Below are 23641 nucleotides of genomic sequence, written 5' to 3' on the forward strand. Positions count from 1 at the left end.
AGTGGCAAGCACCAGCTTTCAGGCAGACAAGGCTCCACCACCTCAGCCGAAGGGAGCTGTACGTCATTTCCATCTTCTGCTGGTACAGATGCTCCTGCTCCTCCTACTAGTCGTCAGTCATTCCGTCTGCAATCGACCACCGAAGCGATTGCCAAGAGACAACAGTATGCATGCACTCATCCAACGGCAGCGCCAACGTGTGGAGCTGTAACTACGGTCAGGGACAAAACATGTCCTTTACGGCGGTGTCACGCTGTTCTGCACCTGGTTTGCCTGGTAAAACGGAGTCCCACAGGGTAGGAACTGCTCCGTGTGATTCATCAAGAGATCGAATCATGGCTTTCTCCGCAACAACTCAAAATCGGAACCATGGTGACCGACAATGGGAAGAACATTGTGTCTGCGCTGCGTCAAGGAAGGCTGAGCCATGCACCCTGCACGACACACGTCTTCAATCTGGTTGGCAAGCGGTTCCTGAAGTCTTCCACCCATCTGTTACACATCATAAAAATGGCCAGGAAAGTTTGCATGCACTTCAGCCACTCCTACACCGCAAAGCACACCCTCCTTGAGCTGCAGCGGCAGAACGGCATCCCCCAACATAGGCTGATATGCGACATTTCCACCCTTTGGAATTCCACCATCCATATGTTGGACCGACTATACGAACAGAGAAAGGCCATCAACAAATTCTTGATGATCCAAGCGGATAGGAGTACTCCCATGTGTAACTTTGATGTCAGCCAGTGGCAGTTCATGCGTGACACCTGCCGTTTGCTCAGGCCCCTTGAGGAGGCCACGTTATTTGTCATTCGCCAGGACTACGGGATGAACAACGTCAGTCCACTGCTTCATGTCCTGGAACAGATGCTGGTAAATCTGGCTGGTCAGGGGACTGGAGACGTGGCGCATAGATCTTACATGAGCCCTGTGGGGGCTGAACTGGAGGAGGAGGAGAACATTGGAGCAAAGGCAATGTATAGCGAAATGGGTGGTTTTTCTACTCAGGTGACAGGAGAGGAGGAGCAGGAGCAGCCAGAGGAGCAAGAGGGAGATGAGGAAAACGAGGCAGAGGACCCAGACACACCATAGCAGTGTGCAGTGGAGATGGAAGCAGGGAGTTCCTCCAAGTCGCTTGCAGAAATGGCCCGCTGCATGCTCACTTGCTTGCGCAGTGACAGCCGAATTGTCACCATTCGGCAGAGGGATGACTTCTGGCTTTCCACCTTGTTGGACCCTCGCTACCGGTCCAAAATGGGGGCCTTTTTTTTTACACCCGCTGAGAGGAAGGACAAACTGAACTACTACAGAGACATCCCATGTAGTCAGTTGGCCGCTGCCTATCTGCGCCATCATCCATCCTCTCGCAGGTCTGACCGGGGGGGCCCTCTGCACTCATGTTACACTGCCATGGCTGCTGGGGAGGCGTGTGGTGGCAGGAGCAGTACCAGCTCCATCAGCAGCAGCCTGAATCTAGAGTCGCTGATGAGCAGCTTTCTGCACCCGCATAGTGAAGAAACTACTGACCAGCAGCTAGACATAGAGCAGAACCTGAACCAGCAGGTGGTGGCATACTTGGAGAGCACCCTGCCAGCCGTCATTGAAGATCCGGTGGACTACTGGGCAGCCAAACTGGATTTGTGGCCGCAACTGGCTGAGTTTGCCCTGGAAAAGCTGTCCTGCCCGGCCAGTAGTATGGCATCAGAGCGGGTGTTTAGTGCGGCGGGGGCCATAGTTACCCCAAGAAGAACCACCCAAAATGTGGAGAGACTGACCTTTGTCAAGATGAATCAGGTGTGGATCAGCCAGGATTTCTACCCACCAATGCCTGATGCATCCGATTAGATGATCCATGCCGCCTGACCCAAACCTTGACAAAATAGACCGGTTTCTTCTGGTTAACTGCCTCAGCTACTACTCTGATGCTGCCACCCGCCTGATGCCACACATCAGATCATCTCCACACTATGTCACCTTGCCACTCTGTGGTCTCCTGATGCTGCCATCTTCACACTGTGTCACCTTGCCTCCGCCTGCTGCTACCATCTCCACACTGCCACCTTGCCGCTCTGTGGTCTCCTGATGCTGCTGCCGCCATCTCCACACTATGTTCTTGTGCCACTCTGTGGTTTCCTCATGCTACTGCCACCTCCACACTCTGTCATTGTGCCACTCTGTGGCCTCCTGATTCTGCTGCAACCTCCACACTCTGTCATTGTGCCACTCTGTGGCCTCCGCCTGATGCTGCTGCTGCCGCCACCTCAGTCACCCTCTCCACTCTGTCAGGGGGGGCTCCACTTGTATAAGCGGTTAATAGAACAGGTTCTGTAGACATCTTTGTGGAATCAGCTGACGAGGGTGTAAAAGGAGTGTGCTTCTTCTTGACGCTAACATGGACCTGTAAGGCTGACTTCATACTTGAGGCAGTTTGGCCCCATGACTGCCCAAATAAGTGAAGTGTGCAGTGATTCTAATAGCGACGCCTGTCATCTGCATGTCATACTGACTCACAGTATTATTTCACTACCATAGCAGACTCCCTATGCGTGTTACTGCAAGCCACAGTGTTCTACACCACTATCAGGCCTCTCTGCAGCCCAGAAATAGCCATTTTTTAATGGGATTCGCCGCAAATAAATTCGGATCGAAGCAAATCTTTTCGGAAAATTTGGCGGACCGGCCGAATCTAATTTTCAAGAAATTCGCTCATCTCTAATCGTAAGCGTTTAGATAGGCGCCTATGTAGAGGAGCTGAACTCAGTTAACTCTTGCCTAACAGGAAAGAAATGTAATTTTAAAATATGCTTTTTTCTTAGTGATGTTTTAAACATTTGAACAGCACAAACATTTTTTTAATGCTAAGGGTAATATGTGCAATTAGAAAGAATGCTTTTTTAGGGGAACAGTGACTTTTAATGCAAGCTCGCCAGTGTAAAACTGCCGGGGATGCGTGGCTCCAGCAGCGAGATCATTTCGGTTACTAACTTCCACGCGAATACGCCAGCACCTGAAATTTAGTTGATAAATTGATCGAAGGCTTCTAATTTTGGATCGCGAATACGAATGCGCAAGCGAGCTTCCGATTTTGCTTGATGAACCAGCCTTAATATATCCATTTATAGATTATATTTTAAATTAAGATTGAATAAGCCCTATATTAAATATTTACTGCATTGGTCACAATTTATAGATGAACCGTTTCTTAAAATAATTTGTTGAATAATTTTTATACCACAGGGAATGAATATATGAACCCTGGTAATATTGACAAAACTACACTAGTTTGAGGTGAATGCTGCATCTGCTGGACCTGTCCTTACCCTATGCTGACCAATAGGTGGAGTACGGAACAAAAGGAACTTATTTGCTTTTAAAAATTGGATACAAGTGATGTAAGTAAATAAGACACTTTACCTTTCAAGACACAATTGATGTTTGGATATCTATGTGTATTCATATAAATATATAATTATCACATTGTTTCAATGTTCCTGTCTTATTAAACATCCCTGAAGAAGCAGAGTCAAATCTGCAAAACATTATGTACATTTTTATGCGCCAGTAAAGTCCCTTAATCTCAATTTAATTTGTTTGGTTGTATATTTTTATATGGGATGTGGCACATGATATATTTGATTCAACCCTATCTGTGCACTAAAAATTATAAATACATAAACTAATAGGTTATCATAAGGAGAATATTTAAACTTCCCAGTTCTTACCTTGTGCTACAGAATGAATTGATGTTGCAGAGAAATTTAAAGGGCATTTACCACTGGCCACCAATGTGGAGGGCAGACAGACAATTGTAACAGTCTTTTGCTGGCAAATATTAATTGTCATGACTGTTTATGATGTATAGAGCAAGGGAGAATTGTAAAATAATTTGATGCATACCATGCATAGCATACTCCTATATTAAAAACTTTAAACAGTTTAGTGAATATGCTAATTTACCATGAAATGTATTTAAAAATTTTTTATTAATAATATTTTTTTTTATTATTAGTTTGCAGAGGTTCCCAGTGACCTTCAGAGTTCTTTCTGAGTCCCATTGATCAGGTACCTATCTGTGCAGTAAAGCATCGTAAGGTCAAAGTGGTGCTTTAAAAATGTGAATATAAGTGCATTCCCTGCGCTACATCAGCAAAGCTAGCCACCAACTGACCTGAAGTGCTCCTTTAAGCCCGTCTACACTAACCATTTTCAAATCTTTTCCATAGAATAAAGGAATTAAGGGAAAGGCTGGACCTTCTGATATTTGTTAAATCTAATTATTAAAAGTATAACTGCTAACCCCTTAGTGATAATCAAATGAAAAAAAGATTAAAAATGAAGCGAAAATGAAGAGCAAAAGTGTTTTTTTTTTTTTAGCAATGATATGTTATATAAATGCAAAAACAAACCAGATGTGAGAAAATAACTGACAAAAATAATACAGATTAAATCAAGTTTAGTTAAAGTCTCAACCAAGAAAATGGTTCTAGTGGGGTTTCTTGAGACTGGGTTCTATACAGAGCTCTTCTAATTGGTGTATAATTTTACAGTTCATAGACCCATGAAGGGATACCATAATATACAAGCTCGCAGGAGGGCTTTAAGTCTCGATTCTGGGCGTGTTTCGCCTTACCGGGCTTTCTCAGGGGAAAGGGAGACAACACTATGATATAATGCAAAATATAGACTATTTGGTGCAATGTAACAATGCATACTAAAGCTAAATTAATCCCAATAAGGTTTAAGGTCCAGGAATATAATCAGTACAGGATTATACAATGGCAAACAAAGTTAATAATCATATACAACTAATAGAAACTCAATTAAGTTACAATATATATCAGATATGTTGATCTTTAAAATAAAATAAAGGAAAGTAATGGTTTTGGGGTTGTAGGTGTCTGTTATTTTTATAAATGAACCATATTATATGGATACATTTTCCAGGATAAATCTATGAATATATTGGGTATTAATGTATCGTTATACCAGGGATTATGATAGAGAAGAAAACGGGGATATTGGACTATATAAACTATGCAACTATGTATCTAACAAGATTTTAGATATACATAACAAGAAAATATATAATAAACCTTAAAATAAAAAGTTATTATGTGACTTTTTCTCCTACAGTATGTACTCGATCAAAGGTATGCGTTCCCAAAGGGGTGGGAGAATAATCATAAACGGAGTACACCTGGGTGTAAAAATATTTTTGTAAGGTCAAACAGGTAAAAGTTATTTAAACACTATTTGACTGAATGGATAGAGAGGGAATGTCACGGCTCCACAGGGCAAAGTGGTGGAGCCACTGCGTTACCAACCCAGTGGGTGGAGACGTGCATGGGGCACAGGGTGTAAGCTTGGTCTTCTCCAGAGCCTCTAGAGGTGAGGATGTTGTGCGGCAAGCTACTGCCAGGTTGCGGCCCCCGCGCCTGCCATGGCAGGTGATTGCTGACTGACAGGAACCAACAGGGAAGTACCAGAGCGAAATCCAAAAGGGTAGTCGAACAAGCCAAAGGTCAGGACAGGCAGCAATAAGAGACGTCAGGAAACAAGCCAGGGTCAGTACACGGATAGCACAGGAACAAAGGCAGAGGATGGAGCTGTAGAAACCTGGGAGTAGAACCACAAGGAACTCCTTGTCCAGGCAACTTCCTGTTGCCAGGTCACTTCCTTAAGAAGGGGATGTCAGGTGATAAGTGTAGGTCATGTGAGCCGCAGATTACAAACCCACCAGCAGAGGGAGTGCTGGGGATGCAACAGCCTCAGGTGTTATTCAGGTGCCTGCCAGCAGATGGAGTGCGTCTGCGGAACACCCTAGTCCTCGGAGGCAAGGGAGCAGAGAAGTAGAGAAGAGAAATAGAATCACCTGACCTAGAACAGGAAGTGTGCAGAGTGTTGGATCCAGAAGCAGAGATGGTGCTGGCAGCATAAGACTGCAATAAGGGTAAGCTAGAAAGAGGCACAGATGCCTTAGACCTGCAGGATTCTGTGACAGGGAATACCAAAAAGTAAGTGATCTTACCAAAAGATGCGGAGAGAACCCTCTTGGAAGAGAAAAGGATGTGATTTAAAACTTAGCAACAGAGGCAAACTGACAGCCTCTGCTGCTGTTTATTGTGTTGGACTTGCAGCATTGGAGTTATTATTATTATTATACAGGATTTATATAGCGCCAACATATTACGCAGCACTGTACATTAAATAGGGATTGCAAATGACAGACTAATACAGACAGTGATACAGGAGGAGAGGACCCTGCAAACAATTGCATACACAGGGCTGAGATTTGGCAGAGTGGGAGACGTACCATATACAATATCAGATGAGGGTTGCAGGGGAAAACAATTGCATACACAGGGCTGAGATTTGGCAGAAGGGAGACGTACCTGTAGAATTAGAGATTTAGAGTTGGAGCCAAATTTTAGGGTGGTGGGGTGGGAGGGAAGACAGGTATGTCAGCAAAAGCCCCCATTCCCCATCATGATAGACACCAGCACAGTACATGCCAGTGCTTTCCCTGAGAAGGGAGGCCTCGGATGTTAAAAAAGATGGTGATTAGGACTATTAGATCGGAGTATTCAGTAAAAATGATTATCAGTTGATGAATAAATAAGAGTAAATATTGTTATAGTAAGTGAAAGAAATTATTATGGGACAATAGGCGACATAGTGGTACATCATAAATATTATGGTGATAGTAGAGAAAGCAAATGTGACCATATTTGTAGGAGAAAATTAAATGTAAAGATGTAGTATTTGTGAACCTAATAGATGAGTTTAAAACATATATTGAGAAAGGCTTGTAAAGTCTGGGGATTAGCTCAGACCGCAGCCAGCATGCTTTCCAGCAAAAGGGTGTAACAAACAAGTCTTTATTGGGATACCTAAAAAAAACAGCTTCTTTTCAGCAACTCAGGGGGTATAAACAAAACAGAAAATGGCTTACTTCAGCCTAGTGGTGTAATTGTCCATAGTCCAACAGAACATCCCCGCGATAAGGAGGAGTCCGATACAAGTTTCTCGTGAGGGTCCAATCCCCCAGCCTGGGGTTTCCACAGTCCATAAATCAACGAAATCAAGTCAACATCAACAGCTTCCCATGTAACAGCAACACCACTTCTTAGCTTGATTTCCCCCACAAGCTTGTTTGCAGGCTATTTCTTGTAATTCTACTTCCTCTCCATCTTGCACACCTGAGCCCTTATAGGATTCCCACCTTCCTACTGGGCAGGTGCAACTCCTGGTGTGTACCTGGATGGACTGAAGAGGCCCACCCAATCCTTCCCCTTCAGTCTGTAGTCCGGGTCCCGTGACAACTAGTGTAATACAGCAACATGCCTAACCGAAAAATAATCCCAGACTCCTTTACCAACACACCAGTTTAAAGGGACCAGCGTCCATATATAGGGGAAATGTACCTTCCATCCAGGATCCAACCCTGCGATCCTGTACAGGCTATATAAAAGATACAAAGTATATAAATAACAGCTTCAAATTTATTACATATAGTGAATAATATCAATTGTAACCAAACAGTGGTTTAAACAAATGGATAAAATTGAAACACGCATCAAAGTAGACAAGAAAAAAAAATAAACAGTGTATGATAGCATCAAGTGCAGCACATATAATAAATATTATCAAATGTACTCAATAGAGAGTCATGTGAGGCTGGGTCTACACAGACTGTTTTTAAAAATGCATGTACACGTTCCTACCGCATTTATATTCACTTTTACTAGCGATTTAAAGCTTGCCTTTAAACCGCTGGAAATCATCTATGCCGCGTTTACATTTCAAGCAGTTATAAATGCAGGAAAATGCCCCCATTGAAATCAAGGACGTCTTTACCTGTGTTAACCTTACCTTTTTATTTTTAAAACGTTGCAAGGAGCATTATCTAGAACACTCAAAAACGTGCTTCAAGTAAACACCCTAGTGTAAATTAGCCCATTGGAATTCTTGGGAATTTCAAACACAGGCTTTTAAAGCCTCAGGTTAAACGCTGGGGAAAACGTCCGTATAGAGAGGCAAAAAGATACATAGTATACTTCGTATATAAATGTTGTATCATTTTGATTACTAGTACAGTATAGGTCTACAAAGCCATGTCTAAAGGGAGGCAAAACCTCCCGAGATACCTACGTCAGGCATCCCGGGAAGCTCTTGGGTGCTCCTTCTGCGCATGCCCAGAAGGAGCCTTTTCGTGTAAAAAAAAAAAAATTGCCGATCTCACACATGAGCAGTGAGATCAGCAAGTTTTTTTTTCCAACCTAGGAAGAACAGGAAGAAGAGATGGAGATGGTGGCACCCTGCGCGCCAGCTCGCTGACGGATGCCGGGACCCGATGGAAGAGACCTCCGGATTAATCGGACTGCCCTGCGGGATTGAAGGTAAGTGTATTTTCTTTGTTTTAGGCACTTTTGGCTTTAGTCCTTTAAGTCTAAAGCTACGTACACACGTCAGATTTTTATCGCCCGATAATCGGCATCGGCCAATTATCGGGCGAAAATCTGCCGTGTGTACAGTCGGTGTCGTCCATCGTCCGGACGACCGACCTGCCGGATCCACGGACGATGGACGACAGCCGATCCTAATGAAAGGGAAGGGGAGAGCGCGCAGCAGGGTGCCGCTCCATCGCTCTCCCCCTCCCCTCTCCATAGAGCATGAACGGTGCTGTATGTACAGCACCGTTCATGCATCGTGCACTCCCTTGTTGTTGGAAAGGATCGTGAAAGATCCTTTCCAACGACAAAAATTGCAAGTGTGTACGCAGTTTAACACATGTTCTGGTTCAAAGAACCTTATTACATTGAGATTGTAGTTATGTTGTATTCCAACATGACATCCCATGACTTTACCGTGCTGATAGATACGTGTTCAAAATGCACCACATTTGGCAAGTAATCAAATATATTAGCCCTGCTGTTGTACAATTTACAAAATGTCCTGGGGAATGTGTTTGTTCATTCAGTAGAATTATGCACTGTGCTTCTTGGATCCATTGACATTGGTGGCAATGGCCACATTTGTAAGTTCCTTTGGGCATTGCTTTTTTCTTTTCTTCTGAAGTGAAATGGTGTGATACCAGGTTGACCCTCAGGGGATGGAACTTTGCGAAGAACATATAAGTGACAAACCTCAAATCATTTAATATTGGGATTTGAACAAAGAATGTTCCAATATTTGAAGCAAATATTTCTAAATATACTGTAACATTTATATTAGTATAAAAAAAATATACTTTTTAGGGACTTTAACGGTAGCGAGAGTTACTTTATAAAAGATTCACATTTATTGAAAAAATGGTTTTAAAAAGGAAGAAGTGCATAATACAAAAAAAGTATAAAAACATACCTCCAACTATACACATTCAATTGTATAATATTCACCGAAACAAAGTAACGATATATATATATATATATATGTTATATATATGTATATATATAAATATATGAATCTTACATATACAGTAGCAATATGGGGACAAACAATGATTGTAGGATATCAATCACAAACGTTGTTTCAACGCGTTTCACAGATATAAATCCACTTCATCAGGAAACAGTTTGTGTATGCAGAGGAGGTAAGTACTAAAGATAAAATACAAACAATATTTCACTACATCAAGTATAATTATATAATGTATGTAAACAAAAAAGAGCACAGGAGTTGCATACCTATTAACATAACTGTACTGCCAACTTCACTGTTCCGGATGGAGAGAATTCCAGGGGGAGATGTGTACCGCAATAACAGTTTAAAACCCACATATATGCGTCCAGATCTAAATACTCTTATCTTTGTAAAACAGCCAATGGCATTTTTTAAGTGAGTATATGCTGCCAATTTAAAAATATCAGAGGGGAGAAGCTTTGGTCATTTAATATGTAATTTATTAGATAGTGAGGTCAAAAATAACATAGTAATGAAATTACTAAGACACTGTAAGAGGTGGAATTTTGTGGAGTCTTGAACTTAATTATTTTTGTGCTTTCGTTATGTTATATTATGTCACTTGCTCCCCCAGCGTCGCTGTAAACGGAAGCCATCAGAGAGAGAGGGACAACTGATCAGGATCAGTAGGAGATTGCCTTAACAATTTGGTGTCAGAAGTGGGATCATGGTCCATCACCCAGCAGCGGTTACACATCATCTGCTGTTGTGTACTTAACCCCAAAAACACAAACACAGACATGCCCAGCCGACAATACCCAATCCAAGGTGAACTCAGAAAACTTTAACTCCGAGGAGGAAAAGAAGGCTCAGTAACAATGCCCTTTATTACCTTGGGGGATCAAATGATTATTAAACCAATGAGGACACAAGACCTCAATGACATTATTAAAAATGCCCCAGATTCCCGTAAAACACCTGCAGCCACTATTAATTATTTAAAAAGAATGGTACAAGGCCAGCAACTTAGAGTACAAGACATTAGACTTATCATTGAGGGAGTAACAGGATACGCAAATTCAGATGACGGAGGTGTAGATTTTGAAAAAATACCAGCCCTAAAATACCATCTCCAGATGAGACCACTGTAAAGCACTATTCCCTCTTTATTGAGCAACAATATCGAATTATGTGGGATCAAGTGCATAATGAATTTGTTAGGATACATGGAGATAGAAAATCAATGGCTAAAGCATTAGCGTGCCAACAGAAAGCAGGAGAAACAGTAAGTGATTATGCTCGAAGGTTTAGGAAAGTGTGGAAGGAAAAGGCAGGTCTAGGATTAGGAGGAGATTTGAATGTTGCTTTTACACAGTCACTGATTAATAGATTAATCCCTGAACATGCTAAAACTGCCAAAATGATTATCGGTAATTGGAGCACATTACCCTCGCAGGATATAATGGGACAATTGTTAACTAAAGACATGGCAGGATGTTTTGAAATAACTAAACCGTCCAAGCCCCATGTGCAGGGACTTCAAGGAAACCCGGAGAGTACAGAGGGCCCACCATCTACACCTGGTGGGCCCTCTGTGGGAATTAACAGAGTCATCACCCCTACAAGATGCACACCTCATATCCCCATATGTACAGTACATGGAGAATACATTACACATCACTCATTCAAGGTATTACCTAGTTGTCCAGTCAACCTGTTAGGAAGAGACCTGATGGGATATCTAGGAGTGTCACTGGTTGTTGACCCAAAGGGAGGGATTAATGTCAATACAACCTTGCAACTGCCTTTATTGGATTTTCCAGTTCCCGAAACAACACATTGTCCACCGGACCATATGACGTGGGATTCCTGGACTGCACCCCATATATAGCCCTTACAAAACCACATACACAAATATACCAAAAGCAGTATCCTTTAGGACAAGAAAGATTCCTTAGAACCCATGATTCAATCTTTTTGCCAGCAAGGCATACTTAAGAAGACCTGCTCACCTTACAATACTCCAGTAAATCCTGTCAAAAAGCCAGATGGCTCAAACCGTTTTACACGGGATCTCAGAGCCATCAATGAGCTGATTATGGCCCTGACACCAGTCATGTTAGATCTTGGTACCATCCTTACAGCAGTACCGCCCGAGACCCAATTTTACAGTGTCTTTGATTTGGCCAATGCATTTTTCTCCATACCATTATCACCTCAGCCCCTTATGGCTTTCATTTTCATGGGACAGCAGTACACCTGGTGTCACTTGCCCCAGAGTTTTGTTGACTCACCGGCAGTTTTCTCAATTGCCCTTCAGCAGGTCCTTGCCAACTGGCAGCCGCAGCATAGTTCCACTTTACTACAATATGTAGTAAAGGATCCCGGCTGCTAGCCCCCTGCCGTGTACATTCCATTACCAGTCTGCCTTGCCCACAGACAAAGAAACAGCTGCTCAGTTTTCTTGGCATGATCAATTTTTGCAGACACTGGATTCCTGACTGCTCGTATTGGGACTCACAGCTCCGTTCCAGTATCACCCCCAGTTGAACAACATTCAATGCTCTGATGAAATGACTAAAGCATATTTGATGTTAAAAGAATCCCTGACCTCTGCCCCTGCATTGGGAATGTCGATTTTCAATGTACCATTTGTTTTGTATGCTAGAGAAAATTGTAAATTATGGCTGCTGTGCTTGCTCAAATGCATGGAGGTAAATTAAGGCCTGTGGCATATGTCTCTATGACACTGCCTGTTACTGTGCAAGGCATGCCAGCCTGTCTGCGTGTGCTGGTAGCATGCGCAATGGCTGTAGAAAGTGTCTCACTTCTAACTTTGGGTAACGAGACAATACTTTACACATCCCATGCTATATTACACTTGCTTAAGAATTTAACCACTCAACACAAAACAGCACAAAGGTTGTCCGGTTATGAAGTTATCCAAACATCCACTGCAGGATTTAGTATAAAATATGCTTCTGCTACCAGCGGTCCTCTCGCTGTGCTCAATGCCCTCTTAGGTCTTAAGGGGAGGATGAAGTGCTAGAGTCACACTCATGTATCACTGAAATACATAAAACATCAACACCACGTTCAGACTTATCCACAACACCCATTCCTCTAGCAGAAAATGTTTTTGTAGATGGATCTTGTTGCCGACCCTCTGACAAAACGTATTTAGCTGGATATGCCGTGGTAGAGCTCCCAGACACAGTCCTTGAAGCCGCACTACTCAAATCCATAGTATAGGAAAAACATTAAAACCACAACACAAGAAATAAACAAGCAATTTTGTGCCCAAAATGTAAAGGAACACACACAGGCAATACTTTCCCATTGTTTAACATAGTTACATAGTAGGGTAGGTTGAAAAAAGACATACGTCCATTAAGTTCAACCACTAGGGAAATAAACATATCCCAAATATAAAACCCTATAAGACATAGTTGGTCCAGAAGAAGGCAAAAAAAAAAACCCTGATACAATTTGCTTCATCAGGGGAAAAAAAATCCTTCCTGAGGCAATCGGATGTTCCCTGGATCAACAGTCACTGTTATTTTTACTTTAAAGCCTTAATACCCAGTTATATTCTGTGCTTCTAGAAAAATCCAGCCATTTCTTAAAGCAATCTATTGGAGTGGCTGAAACTGCTTCCTGAGGTTCACAGACCTTACATTGAAGAATCCCTTCCTTATCCAGAACTTAAACTTCGTTTCCTCCAGATGCAAAGAGTGCCCCCTTGTTCTTTGTAATGATCTCAAAGTGAATAATGGGGAAGAGAGTTCTCTATATGGACCGTTTATATATTTTTACAGGGTGAGACCAATGCTTTGTACAGGGGCAGGATTATGTCTCCATCTCTGCAGTCTATTCCTCTTTTAATACAAGAAAGTACTTTACTAGCTTTAGATATTGCAGCTTGGCATTGCATGCTGTTAAGTCTATGATCTACCAGAACCACCAGATCCTTTTCCATTTCTGACTCCCTCAAATGTATCCTTCCTAGACAGTATGAGGCATGAATGTTGTTAGCTCCCAAGTGCATAATTTTACATTTATCTATATCAAATGTCATTCGCCACTTGGCTGCCCAATCAAACAGTAAACCCAGGTCTGCCTGTAGATTATAGACATCCTATATGGACTTAATTCCATCACATAGTTTGGTGTCATCTTCAAACACAGAAATTGTACTTTTAATCCCAAACTCTATATCATTTATAAGGATGTTAAACAGTAAAGATCCTAACACTGAACCCTGGGGTACACCACTAATAACCTTAGACCATTCGAAGTATGAATCATTAATTACAACTCTCTGGATGCGATCTTTAGGCCAGTTTTCTATCTATTTACAGATTGGCTTTTTTAAACCTCTGGACCCTAACTTGCATATTAACCGTCTGTGGGGTACAGTGTCAAATGCTTTAGCAAAGTCCAAGTACACCATATCAACTTCTACTCCACTGTCTACTTGTTTACTTACTTCCTCATAAAAAGAGAGGAAATTTGTTTGACAACTTCACTTCACTATTACTTATAATATAATTTTCTATCAGAAACTCCTCTATGTGGTTCTTTATCAAACTCTCTAAGACCTTTCCAACTATGGACGTTAAACTAACGGGTCTGTAGTTACCTGGTAATGACTTTGCTCCCTTTTCGAAGATAGGAACTACACTGGCCTTACGCCAATCCATCGGTACCTTGCCAGTGACTAAAGAGTCTATAAAATTAGAAATAATGGCTTTGAAATAACTGAGCTCAGCTCTTTGAGGACACGTGGATGTAATCCATCAGGTCCTGGTGCTTTGTCAACCTTAATTTTTCCCAGCTGTTTCTCAATCATATCAATTCTGAGCCATTGTGACTCATTTAAGGCAGTGACTAGTGCTGTTGTTCGAATTCAGGTCGTCCTAATGTTCGACCCGAATTTGACCGTTCGAATTCGGGTGGACCTGACCCGAATTTTGCTGAATTCCAATCCCTGAATTCGACCCTCCCACAATGCCTAGGGACCTCCCCCATGATGCCTAGGGCCCTCCAATTAGATCAGGGATGCCCCCCTCCATGTTTGTTGTTGCAGGCAGACGATTGGTTGTCTGTCACTGCATGCCACACAGGCAGCCATTGGCCTATTATTAGGCCTATTAGGCCAGGGCGTGCCTGCATTTACCTCTCCTGACAGAGATTTGCTGATAGCATCACAACCTTTCTGTGCTGCTTGGCTTGCTTTGTCAAAGTGAAAAAAAGTGCTTTACTTTGTTAGACTGCGTCACACTCACACTATTAGTCAGATAGATTGTTGAATTGTACTGTATTGGTGCAGTCCTAAAATCTACTGTACTCAGATAGGTAGAGTGTTTCACTGTTAGCTAGATAGATAGCTAGACAGATACATAGATAGATACACGGATTGATAGATAGATAGATAGATAGATAGATAGATAGATAGATAGATAGATAGATAAGTAAGTCAGTGTGTTACATACACGCAGCCAGAGGCAGGGTCCCCTCGCTGACTGCGTGCACAGTATCACACTTGTACTGAGAGACAGACACACAGACGCAGTGTATACTGCATTATATAGTTTGTATACTGTGCTGCATATTACAAGCGTCACCACTGAAGCAAAGTGCTGCATACAACACACACAGCGCACTTGCATTTTTTTGTCAACCCCCCCTCCACCCCAATCAAAAAATCCACTTACTGTACAAATTGACATATACATATAGCATATTAGCTACCAAGTATTTTGCAGGGTGTCAAGCCACATAAATAAAAACATTTCTACAATGTCTGGCCAAAGAGGAAAGGGCAGCTTTGACAGGGGTGGCAAGCAAAGCAGTATGAGTTTGTTTTTAGCTGCAGACCCAAGAACAAGAAGCGCTGCTGTTGGTGGTGGGCGTCCATTATTGCCACACCATGAACAAGACGTAGTGGAGTACATGACCCAGCCTGGGTTTCTGTTTATTTTGAAAGATTGCAAGAGTTAGCAGAAATTATGATAACTCTTGCAATCTATCAAAATAAACAGAAAAATGTATTTCTGTAAAAAAAAACAGAATATTTAGTTCTGATACCACTTGCTTTCTCTAAAAAAATCCATAAAAATTTTTGTATTTCTTTAAAAAAAAAAATACACATATTTAACCCCCCTAGCGGTATTCCTGAGTGTGACTCCGGGTGGGAAAAATTGCAAAAAGCGGTAATCCCGAGTCACACTCGGGGTACCTTTGGGGACCCCCTTACCTTATCCCCGCGCTCCAGCGGCGATCTCACGATCCCGCTGAGATGGCGGGGCGCTTCTCCGTTGGGAGGCGTGGTAAAACCGAGTAATCTGCTTTTAAATACCGCCCGGGTCCCCACCACCCCGATGCACGCATCTGCAGTTAGATGTGATGCACCATGCAGGATTTCTGCTTGGTGGTATAATTTAGGATACCTCTTGCAATCTATCACAAAAAAACTAAAAATGTCTGTATTTCTGTAAAAAAAATACAGATATTTTATTATGATAGCACTTGGTATCTATCCTAAAACCCATAAAAATTCAGTATTTCTCTCCAAAAAATAGAGATATTTCATTCCGATCCCACTTTGCTATATGTCTCCAAAGCCATAAAAATTTCTATATTTCTTTTCCAAAAATCTAGATATTTAATTCTGATAGCACTTTGTATCGATCCAAAACCATAACAAATTCTATATTTCTCTACAGAAAATACAGATCTTTAGTTCTAATCCCACTTTGCTATATATCCCTAAAGCCATAAAAATTGATGTATTCTTATACAAACAATACAGATATTTTATTCTGATAGCACTTGGATATGTATCCTAAAATCCATGAAAACGTATGTATTTATGTGAAACAAATACATATATTTAACTGTGATAGCACTTGCTAGATATCCACAAATGATAAAAAAATTATGTATTTCCCTGCGTATTCCACTAAGTCTGTTCCCTTTTATGTGGTTTCACTAGATAGTAGGTATGGAAAGTGTGATTTTCGTTAATCCATTATTGTCTCAATTAGCTACAGCTTCTATACTGTCCATAGAGGTTATGGCCTCAACCTCCAATGCGGTCCACGCTACATACCAGGCACCAACGCCTCCTACTGCCTGTTACTGCTGCCGCCTTCCCAGTACTCAACTCTAGATGCAAGATACTAATGCAGTCTACGATCCGTCACAGAGCCCACCGCCTCCTCTTCCTGCTGTAAATGATGCTGCCGCCTGCCCAGTACCTGACTTTAAATGCCAGACACTAATGCCGTCCACACTCCGTCTCAGCCCACCGCCTCCTCCTCTTGCTGTAAATGATGCTGCCGCCTGCCCAGTACCCGACTGTAGATGGCAGATACTAATGCCATCCATACTCTGTCTCAGAGCCCTCCGCCTTCGAATCATGCTGTTACTGCTGCTGCCCGCCTAGTACCCAACTCTAGATGCCAATTACTAATGTCGTCCATACTCAGTCTCAGTGCTAAATGCCTCCTCCTCATGCTGTTACTGCTGCTGCCCAGTACCCAACTTTAGATGCCAGTTACTAATGCCATCCACACTCCGTCTCAGGGCCCACCTCCTCCTTCTTCTGCTGTTACTGATGCTGCCGCCTGCCCAGTACCCAGCTGTAGATGCCAGTTAACAAGGCTGTCCATGCTGCATTTTAGAAAGTTACAGCTAGCAGATAGGAAAAGCTAGTGCCCTACAAAGCAATGTCTCCAATAGCTACAGCTTCTACACTGTCCATATAGGTGATGGCCTCAACCACTAATGCCGTCCTTGCTCCGTCTCAGGGCCCACCGCCTCCTCCTCCTGCTGTAAATGATGCTGCCACCTGCCCAGTACCAAACTCTAGATGCCAGATACTAATGCCGTCCACACTTTGTTCCAGAGCCCACCACCTCTTCCTCCTGCTGTTACTGCTGCCGCCTGCCCAGTACCCAGCTGTAGATGCCAGTTAACAAGGCTGTCCATGCTGCATTTTAGAAAGTTACAGCTAGCAGATAGGAAAAGCTAGTGCCCTACAAAGCAATGTCTCCAATACCTACAGCTTGTACACTGTCCATATACGTGATGTTCTCAACTGCTAATGCCCTCCTTCCTCCGTCTCAGGGCCCACCGCCTCCTCCACCCAGTACCCAGCTCTAGATGCCAGACTAGACTCCAGCTCAACAGGGTCTTCTTTCCCCGCTGATTCCTCCAAGCCCAATCCCTTTCATGTGGTTTTGCTACATAGTAGGTAGGGACAGATTGGAATCTCGATCATCCATTCATGTCTCCAATAGCTACAGCTTCTACACTGTCCACATAGGTGATGGCCTTAAATTGTAATGCCCTCCTTGCTCCGTCTCAGGGCCCACCACCTCCTCCTCCCAGTACCCAGCTCTAGATGCCAGACTAGACTCCAGCGCAACAGGGTCTTCTTTCCCCGCTGATTCCTCCAAGCCCAATCCCTTTGATAGTAGTAGGGACAGATTGGAATGTCGCTCATCCATTCATGTCTCCAATAGCTACAACTTCTACACTGTCCATATAGGTGATAGCCTCACCCACTAATGCCGTCCTTGCTCCGTCTCAGGGCCCACCGCCTCCTCCTCCGGCTTTCACTGTGTCCAGTACCCTACTCTACATGCCAGTTACTTATACCGTCCACACTTTGTTCCAGAGCCCACCACCTCTTCCTCCTGCTGTTACTGCTGCGGCTACAGTTACAGCTAGCAGATATGAAAAGACATTCCCCTACACAGGAATGTCTCCAGTAGCTAAAGCTTCTACACTGTCTGTATAGGTCATGGCCCCAAACAATAATACCGTCCTTGCTCCGTCTTAGGGCCCACCGCCTCCTCCTCCCTGTACCCATCTCTAGATGCCAGTTAACAATACCATCCACACCACTCAGGGCCCACCATCTACTCTTATTGCTATTACTGCTGCTGCCTGCCCACTGTCCAGTACCCAGCTCTAGATGCCAGGCTAGACTCAAGCTCACTAGGATTTTTTTTCCCCACTGATTCCGCCAAGCCCCGTTTCCTTTCATGTGCTTTCACTCGATAGCAGGCCCTGAGACGGCGTGTGGAAGGCATTAGTAACTGGCATCTAGAGTTGGGTGTAGTGCATCTTTACGGACACCCTGAAGTGTGTAATCTGAAATTTGTGATTGAATGTAAAAGGCCACGTCTTCTGCTTCATCCATCGATACCACGCTTTATCGGACTGAATTTCTGTGTATGTTACCCCAGAACTGGGACGTGGGACAGCAGTCCCTCTGTATATGTTGGGGGGATGAGATGGGAAACACCGGTATATTTAATGGGAACCGAGAGGTCCTGGATGACCACATTGAGCCATGAAGTTATTGAGCTCAGCAGACGTCCCGGGACTTCTCCAGAACAAGTATGTGGCCGCCCTGGGAGACTCCATTCAAAGATCCGTCAACAAGGATCTTGTGAAAATACTGCAGAATGATGACTTTCAGACTGAGAAGCAGCTGAAAGGGAAGGGTGACATGTCATTTGCAAATGACACGTTTGGGGATCTCTGGGTGAAATGCACAATGCCAAAATTTACCAAGTGCGCCATTACAGAACTGACCACAAACTTGTACGGTTCTATTTCCTGACCCGTGTTTCTTCGGAGTACACAGAGAGCGTGCTGGCCAACTTCCAACATAGACCTCAGCCCGACGTTGTCATCAACTCGTGTATATAGGATGTTAGCAGGTATCATGAGCAATCACTGCAAATGTACAAGACCAACCTGGACCACCTGTTTATTCGGTTCAACGAGGTGCTGAGCCCCAAATGTCTGGCGATATGCAACACGTCCATGTCTGTTGGATTCAAAGCTGGTGAAGTGCTAGAGTACCCAATTCCTAATGTGCGCTGGGACATCATAGAAGGGAATTTCTACAGCGCCACACTGGCAGATTTGCACCAATTGGATGTGATTGACTTGCACTTCCACTTACGCTTCAAGCGGCGCTCCAGGGTTAAAGATGCCACCCACTTGAATCAGCTGGCTCATCGGAAGTATACCTGCATCCTGATGGATCATATTGATTAAGCCTGGGGCATGCAGCAGGAAGAGGAAGCGGTGGGCTTTGAGACAGAGTGGACAGCATTGGTAACTGGCATCGAGAGCTGGGTACTGGGCAGGCAGCAGCAGTAACAGCATGAGGAGGAGGCGGTGGGCCCTGAGACGGAGCAGGGAGGGCATCATATAGGTCATGGCCTCAACTTCTAATGCCATCCTTGCTCCTTCTCAGGGCCCACCGCCTCCTCCTCATGCTGTTATTGCTGCCGCCTGCCCAGTACCCAGCTCTGAATGCCAGTTACCAATGCGGTCCCCGCTCCGTCTCAGTGCCCACTGCCTCCTCCTCCTGCTGCTGCTGCCACTTGTAATTTATAACAGAGCTGTGTAGCTGGCTAATTTTTGGACTGAACGACCCCCCTCAGAGACCTTTGCCTGTACTCTGAAGCCTGTGTATGGCTTGTAACGGAGCAGTGAAACCTGGTGGCTAATTTTTGGACCAGAGGAACCCCCTCATGTCCCTCTCTGCCTCTACTCGGAGACTGTATAAAATCCGGCATGTTCTCTTGGCCGCCCCATAAAATGGCCTTGCCAGCAACAGAAAAAAGACTTCCTTATGTTTTTTTTTTTACTTGTACAGTGTTGTGCAAAGCTGGGGGAGTCTTGACATGTCTTTTTGAATGTATTTATAGGCTGTAGAAGCTCTCCACCGTCCTGAATAACAACCCGAATTTTTCCCCCATTGACTTTATTGGAGTTCGAATTCGATGTTCGATCACCCGAATAATTATGCATTATTCGACCGAATAGCAGTCGAATCGAATAGTGAGCTATTCGTCCAACACTACTAGATTTGTAAGGTTAGTTAAGGTGAATAAATTAATACAAAACTTCTAAATTATACGTTTTGCCTACGTCCAAAAATTCTGAGCCATCATTTGTCAGAACAACTATGGACAACTAAACTCCTCAATTTTTCATTATGCTAGCCAACAACCTAGAAAGAACCTTCATTAGATGCATGATTAAATGACTGGATGCTACATGAAATCCTGCTAGATCTTTCTTTATATTTGTAACCAAAAATGGTGAAAGTTCTAGGCTAAACAATACCACTTTACACAAACAACAAACATTCTAAAACACCACTACTTAACAAGAGGAGAAGACAAAATGCAAAACTGTCTGCCAGCCTCTCCGCAATCTGACGTTTGGCATAAATAGAGCGCTGCTGGTAATACCGGCACAGAATCATTGCCTAAAGAAAAAGAGAAACAAAATGTGAGTTTTTTTGACAACAACCAAACACCTCTTAAAAGCAAAAAAAGAGAACACTGATTGATTGATAAATTTTCTGTTGTAAATTGACATAGTTTGGTTGCAATTGTAAACTGTTTCTTAATATTGTGTGTAGATTTATATGGGTTTACTATTACTAAGAAGCTTCCGGTTGTCACCCCACTAAGCTTAATCCTAGTTAAACCATTGTAAAAACAATAATTGTGCTCCTAGATTTAAACTCTGTTTATCCGATTTTAGTGAAGCATTAGTAAGTGCCAGACATACATACATACATACAATCTAGGGGACAAATGTAAGCACCGTTGCATTAGGTCAGATAATCCAGCACATGTGGATTTATTTTGTTGACACGGGGAAAAAAAATTAAATAAAAAAAGTGGATAAATACTAAACACGGGAATATCTATGTGACACAGTGGAATGATGTGCCTTCACCAAAATCAGGATTGTGGTCTGAGCTATCCAGAGGACATTCTAGCAGAAGGCTTCCACTGTCCTCTGGACAAAGAAAGATAATTTCCAGCCTTACGTGATAGCGAGAAGGCAAATTAGTGCTCTTCAAATGATCTACCTCTAATTAAGCTTAATGGGGTAGAATCATGAAGATTTTTCACAACCGTATATACACACACATCGAAATATATGCATGTACATAGTTGTCAACAGCCAACTTTAGGTGTGTGGACCTCTATCCAGCTCTCATCTGCAGCTCTAATCCATTGAAAGAACAATAGAGGACACTCCATTCTCAGCTGTCATCTGTGCAGAGGATTCCAGCTGCTGATAAGATCTGGGCAGTGAGAACAGCGCAGCTAGAATGAGATGGGGACACAGGCTGTGCCTCCCCCAGCATTCAAGCATTTGAAGATATGGGGATCCCAATTGCAAACACTATAGCAAATCCTACGCTGGGAATGCTTTTTCCAAAGCAAGTGCACATAGGAGTCCTTAATTGAAAAACTGGCCCCCCCGGGCCCACTTACATACCAAGGAGCAAGTGTCCCCCCACTTGAACCTACATTTTCTGGTTTATGCACCTCACCATTCCCAATAAAATTGTGGTTCCTTGAAATGTAGGTATACATTTCGGGGTAACACCCCAATTCTCCTTGCTACGTAAGTGGCCCAGGGGGGGCATGAATGGACCTATTCGCCTTTTGCCTCCTAGATACACATCGTCCAAGAAATGTGGTTAAGTAGTAGCTAGTAGGATCTTCAAAATTTCAAGTAGTTACAAACAAGGGTTTAGGACATGTGAAGGATTAAAGACGGTGAGTTCGTAGGCTGAGGAATATGAGAAGTGGCCTTAACACAAATTTAAATGTGCAAACATGCATGATGCTATAAAACACATTTAAATGTGCAAACATGCATGATGCTATAAAACACATTTAAGTGTACAAACATGTATGCTTATTGTACTAAAAAGAATCCCCCACCCCCGGTAAAACTTTTGAAAAAAAATCAATCACTTACCTGAATGATTAGGTGCAGGTCCCTCTCTGCAAACAACGGGCGCGGCATGATAACGCAGATATGAAACTTCCAGGTTTACTCCCACCTACCGAAAAACATGCCCATGCCACGCATTTGCACGTACGCCTGCTGTATGCGCATTAATACCCGTATATATACCCGTAACCGTTGTTTTATGTTGTGCATATACTTTTTGTTATGTTTCTTTTTTGAATTATGGACCAACATGCTGGTTTGTACACTTTGAGCCGAACCTAGGTTCTTGCCTTTCAGGTTGTTTATTCAGTTTGAATTGCATGTTAGACCTTGCCCAACTATATATTGACTTACCTCAGCTTGGTAGTGGAAGCACATAAGGGGGGTTTCCGCCTTGAACCAGAAGCAATATCATCCATGAATGTTGCTTGGAGCCAAGCCCATGACTTAGAAATCATAGGAAGAAATAGGCAATCTTTTCAATTTGAATCATGTTAAGCAATATGGCCTAAAAATTCCTCGGGAATGAGGATCTTTCTCTGGAAATGTTTTCTACTAACAGAACAGTTCACACGCACATAATGGTTACATCACACAGAGTTTTAATAAGCCAATTGTGCGTTTTTTTGCCAGTCAAACAAATCATAGAAGGGAACTGCTTAAAAACAAGCATAATAGAATTTTTGCATTGGAGGTCCTGGGACATAGTAAAGGAGATCACAAAAACAAACCCCACGAAAAAAATATACCAAAATTTGGACAAAAACTTTATTCAAAATAAACCTATTTGCTAAAAGGTCACATAAAAATATAGAGAACACACAGATAACACTAAATTTACATGACAAAATCAACCAAAAAAATACACATGTAAACCCACACTTGCATATAAAGCCTAAAATATTTCCAAAGTGGCCCCAAAACTATTGCATTCCAAAAATATTTACCAAACCAATATGCAATTTTGACCTATCAAGGGTGGAAAACTGGATCAGAAAATATTTATGCAGGACAAACATTTCAAGGTTGTAATATAGACATACTATTCTAATGAAACAGTATGGCCACAAACACAATAACATAGCATTAACATTGATATTGACTTCTTAATACCAAAATGGACATTTAAACATTCAAAGTACAAAAAACAAAAGCAGCTATTGTGCTAAATGGCAAGCAAAGTATCAAATGTAGCAACATAGATTAGGCTAACAAACAAAACAACAGTCCTTCCTTAACCAAAAAATATTAAGACAAAGGAAAAAAGCAAGTTAGACAACACCCTTATATATGCTCATCATTATGCACACAGGTGTTGAAAATTAACATGCAATTAGGCGTGCGCAGTACATGAAATTTGGCTGTTTGTTTTTTTGACAGTTTGACATTCCATAATAATTTATTGATTCGATCCTTTAGATTTGTACAATATATA

Source organism: Pyxicephalus adspersus, chromosome W (genome assembly GCF_032062135.1).
Source record: "Pyxicephalus adspersus chromosome W, UCB_Pads_2.0, whole genome shotgun sequence".
In the NCBI taxonomy this organism is placed as follows: Eukaryota; Metazoa; Chordata; class Amphibia; order Anura; family Pyxicephalidae; genus Pyxicephalus; species Pyxicephalus adspersus.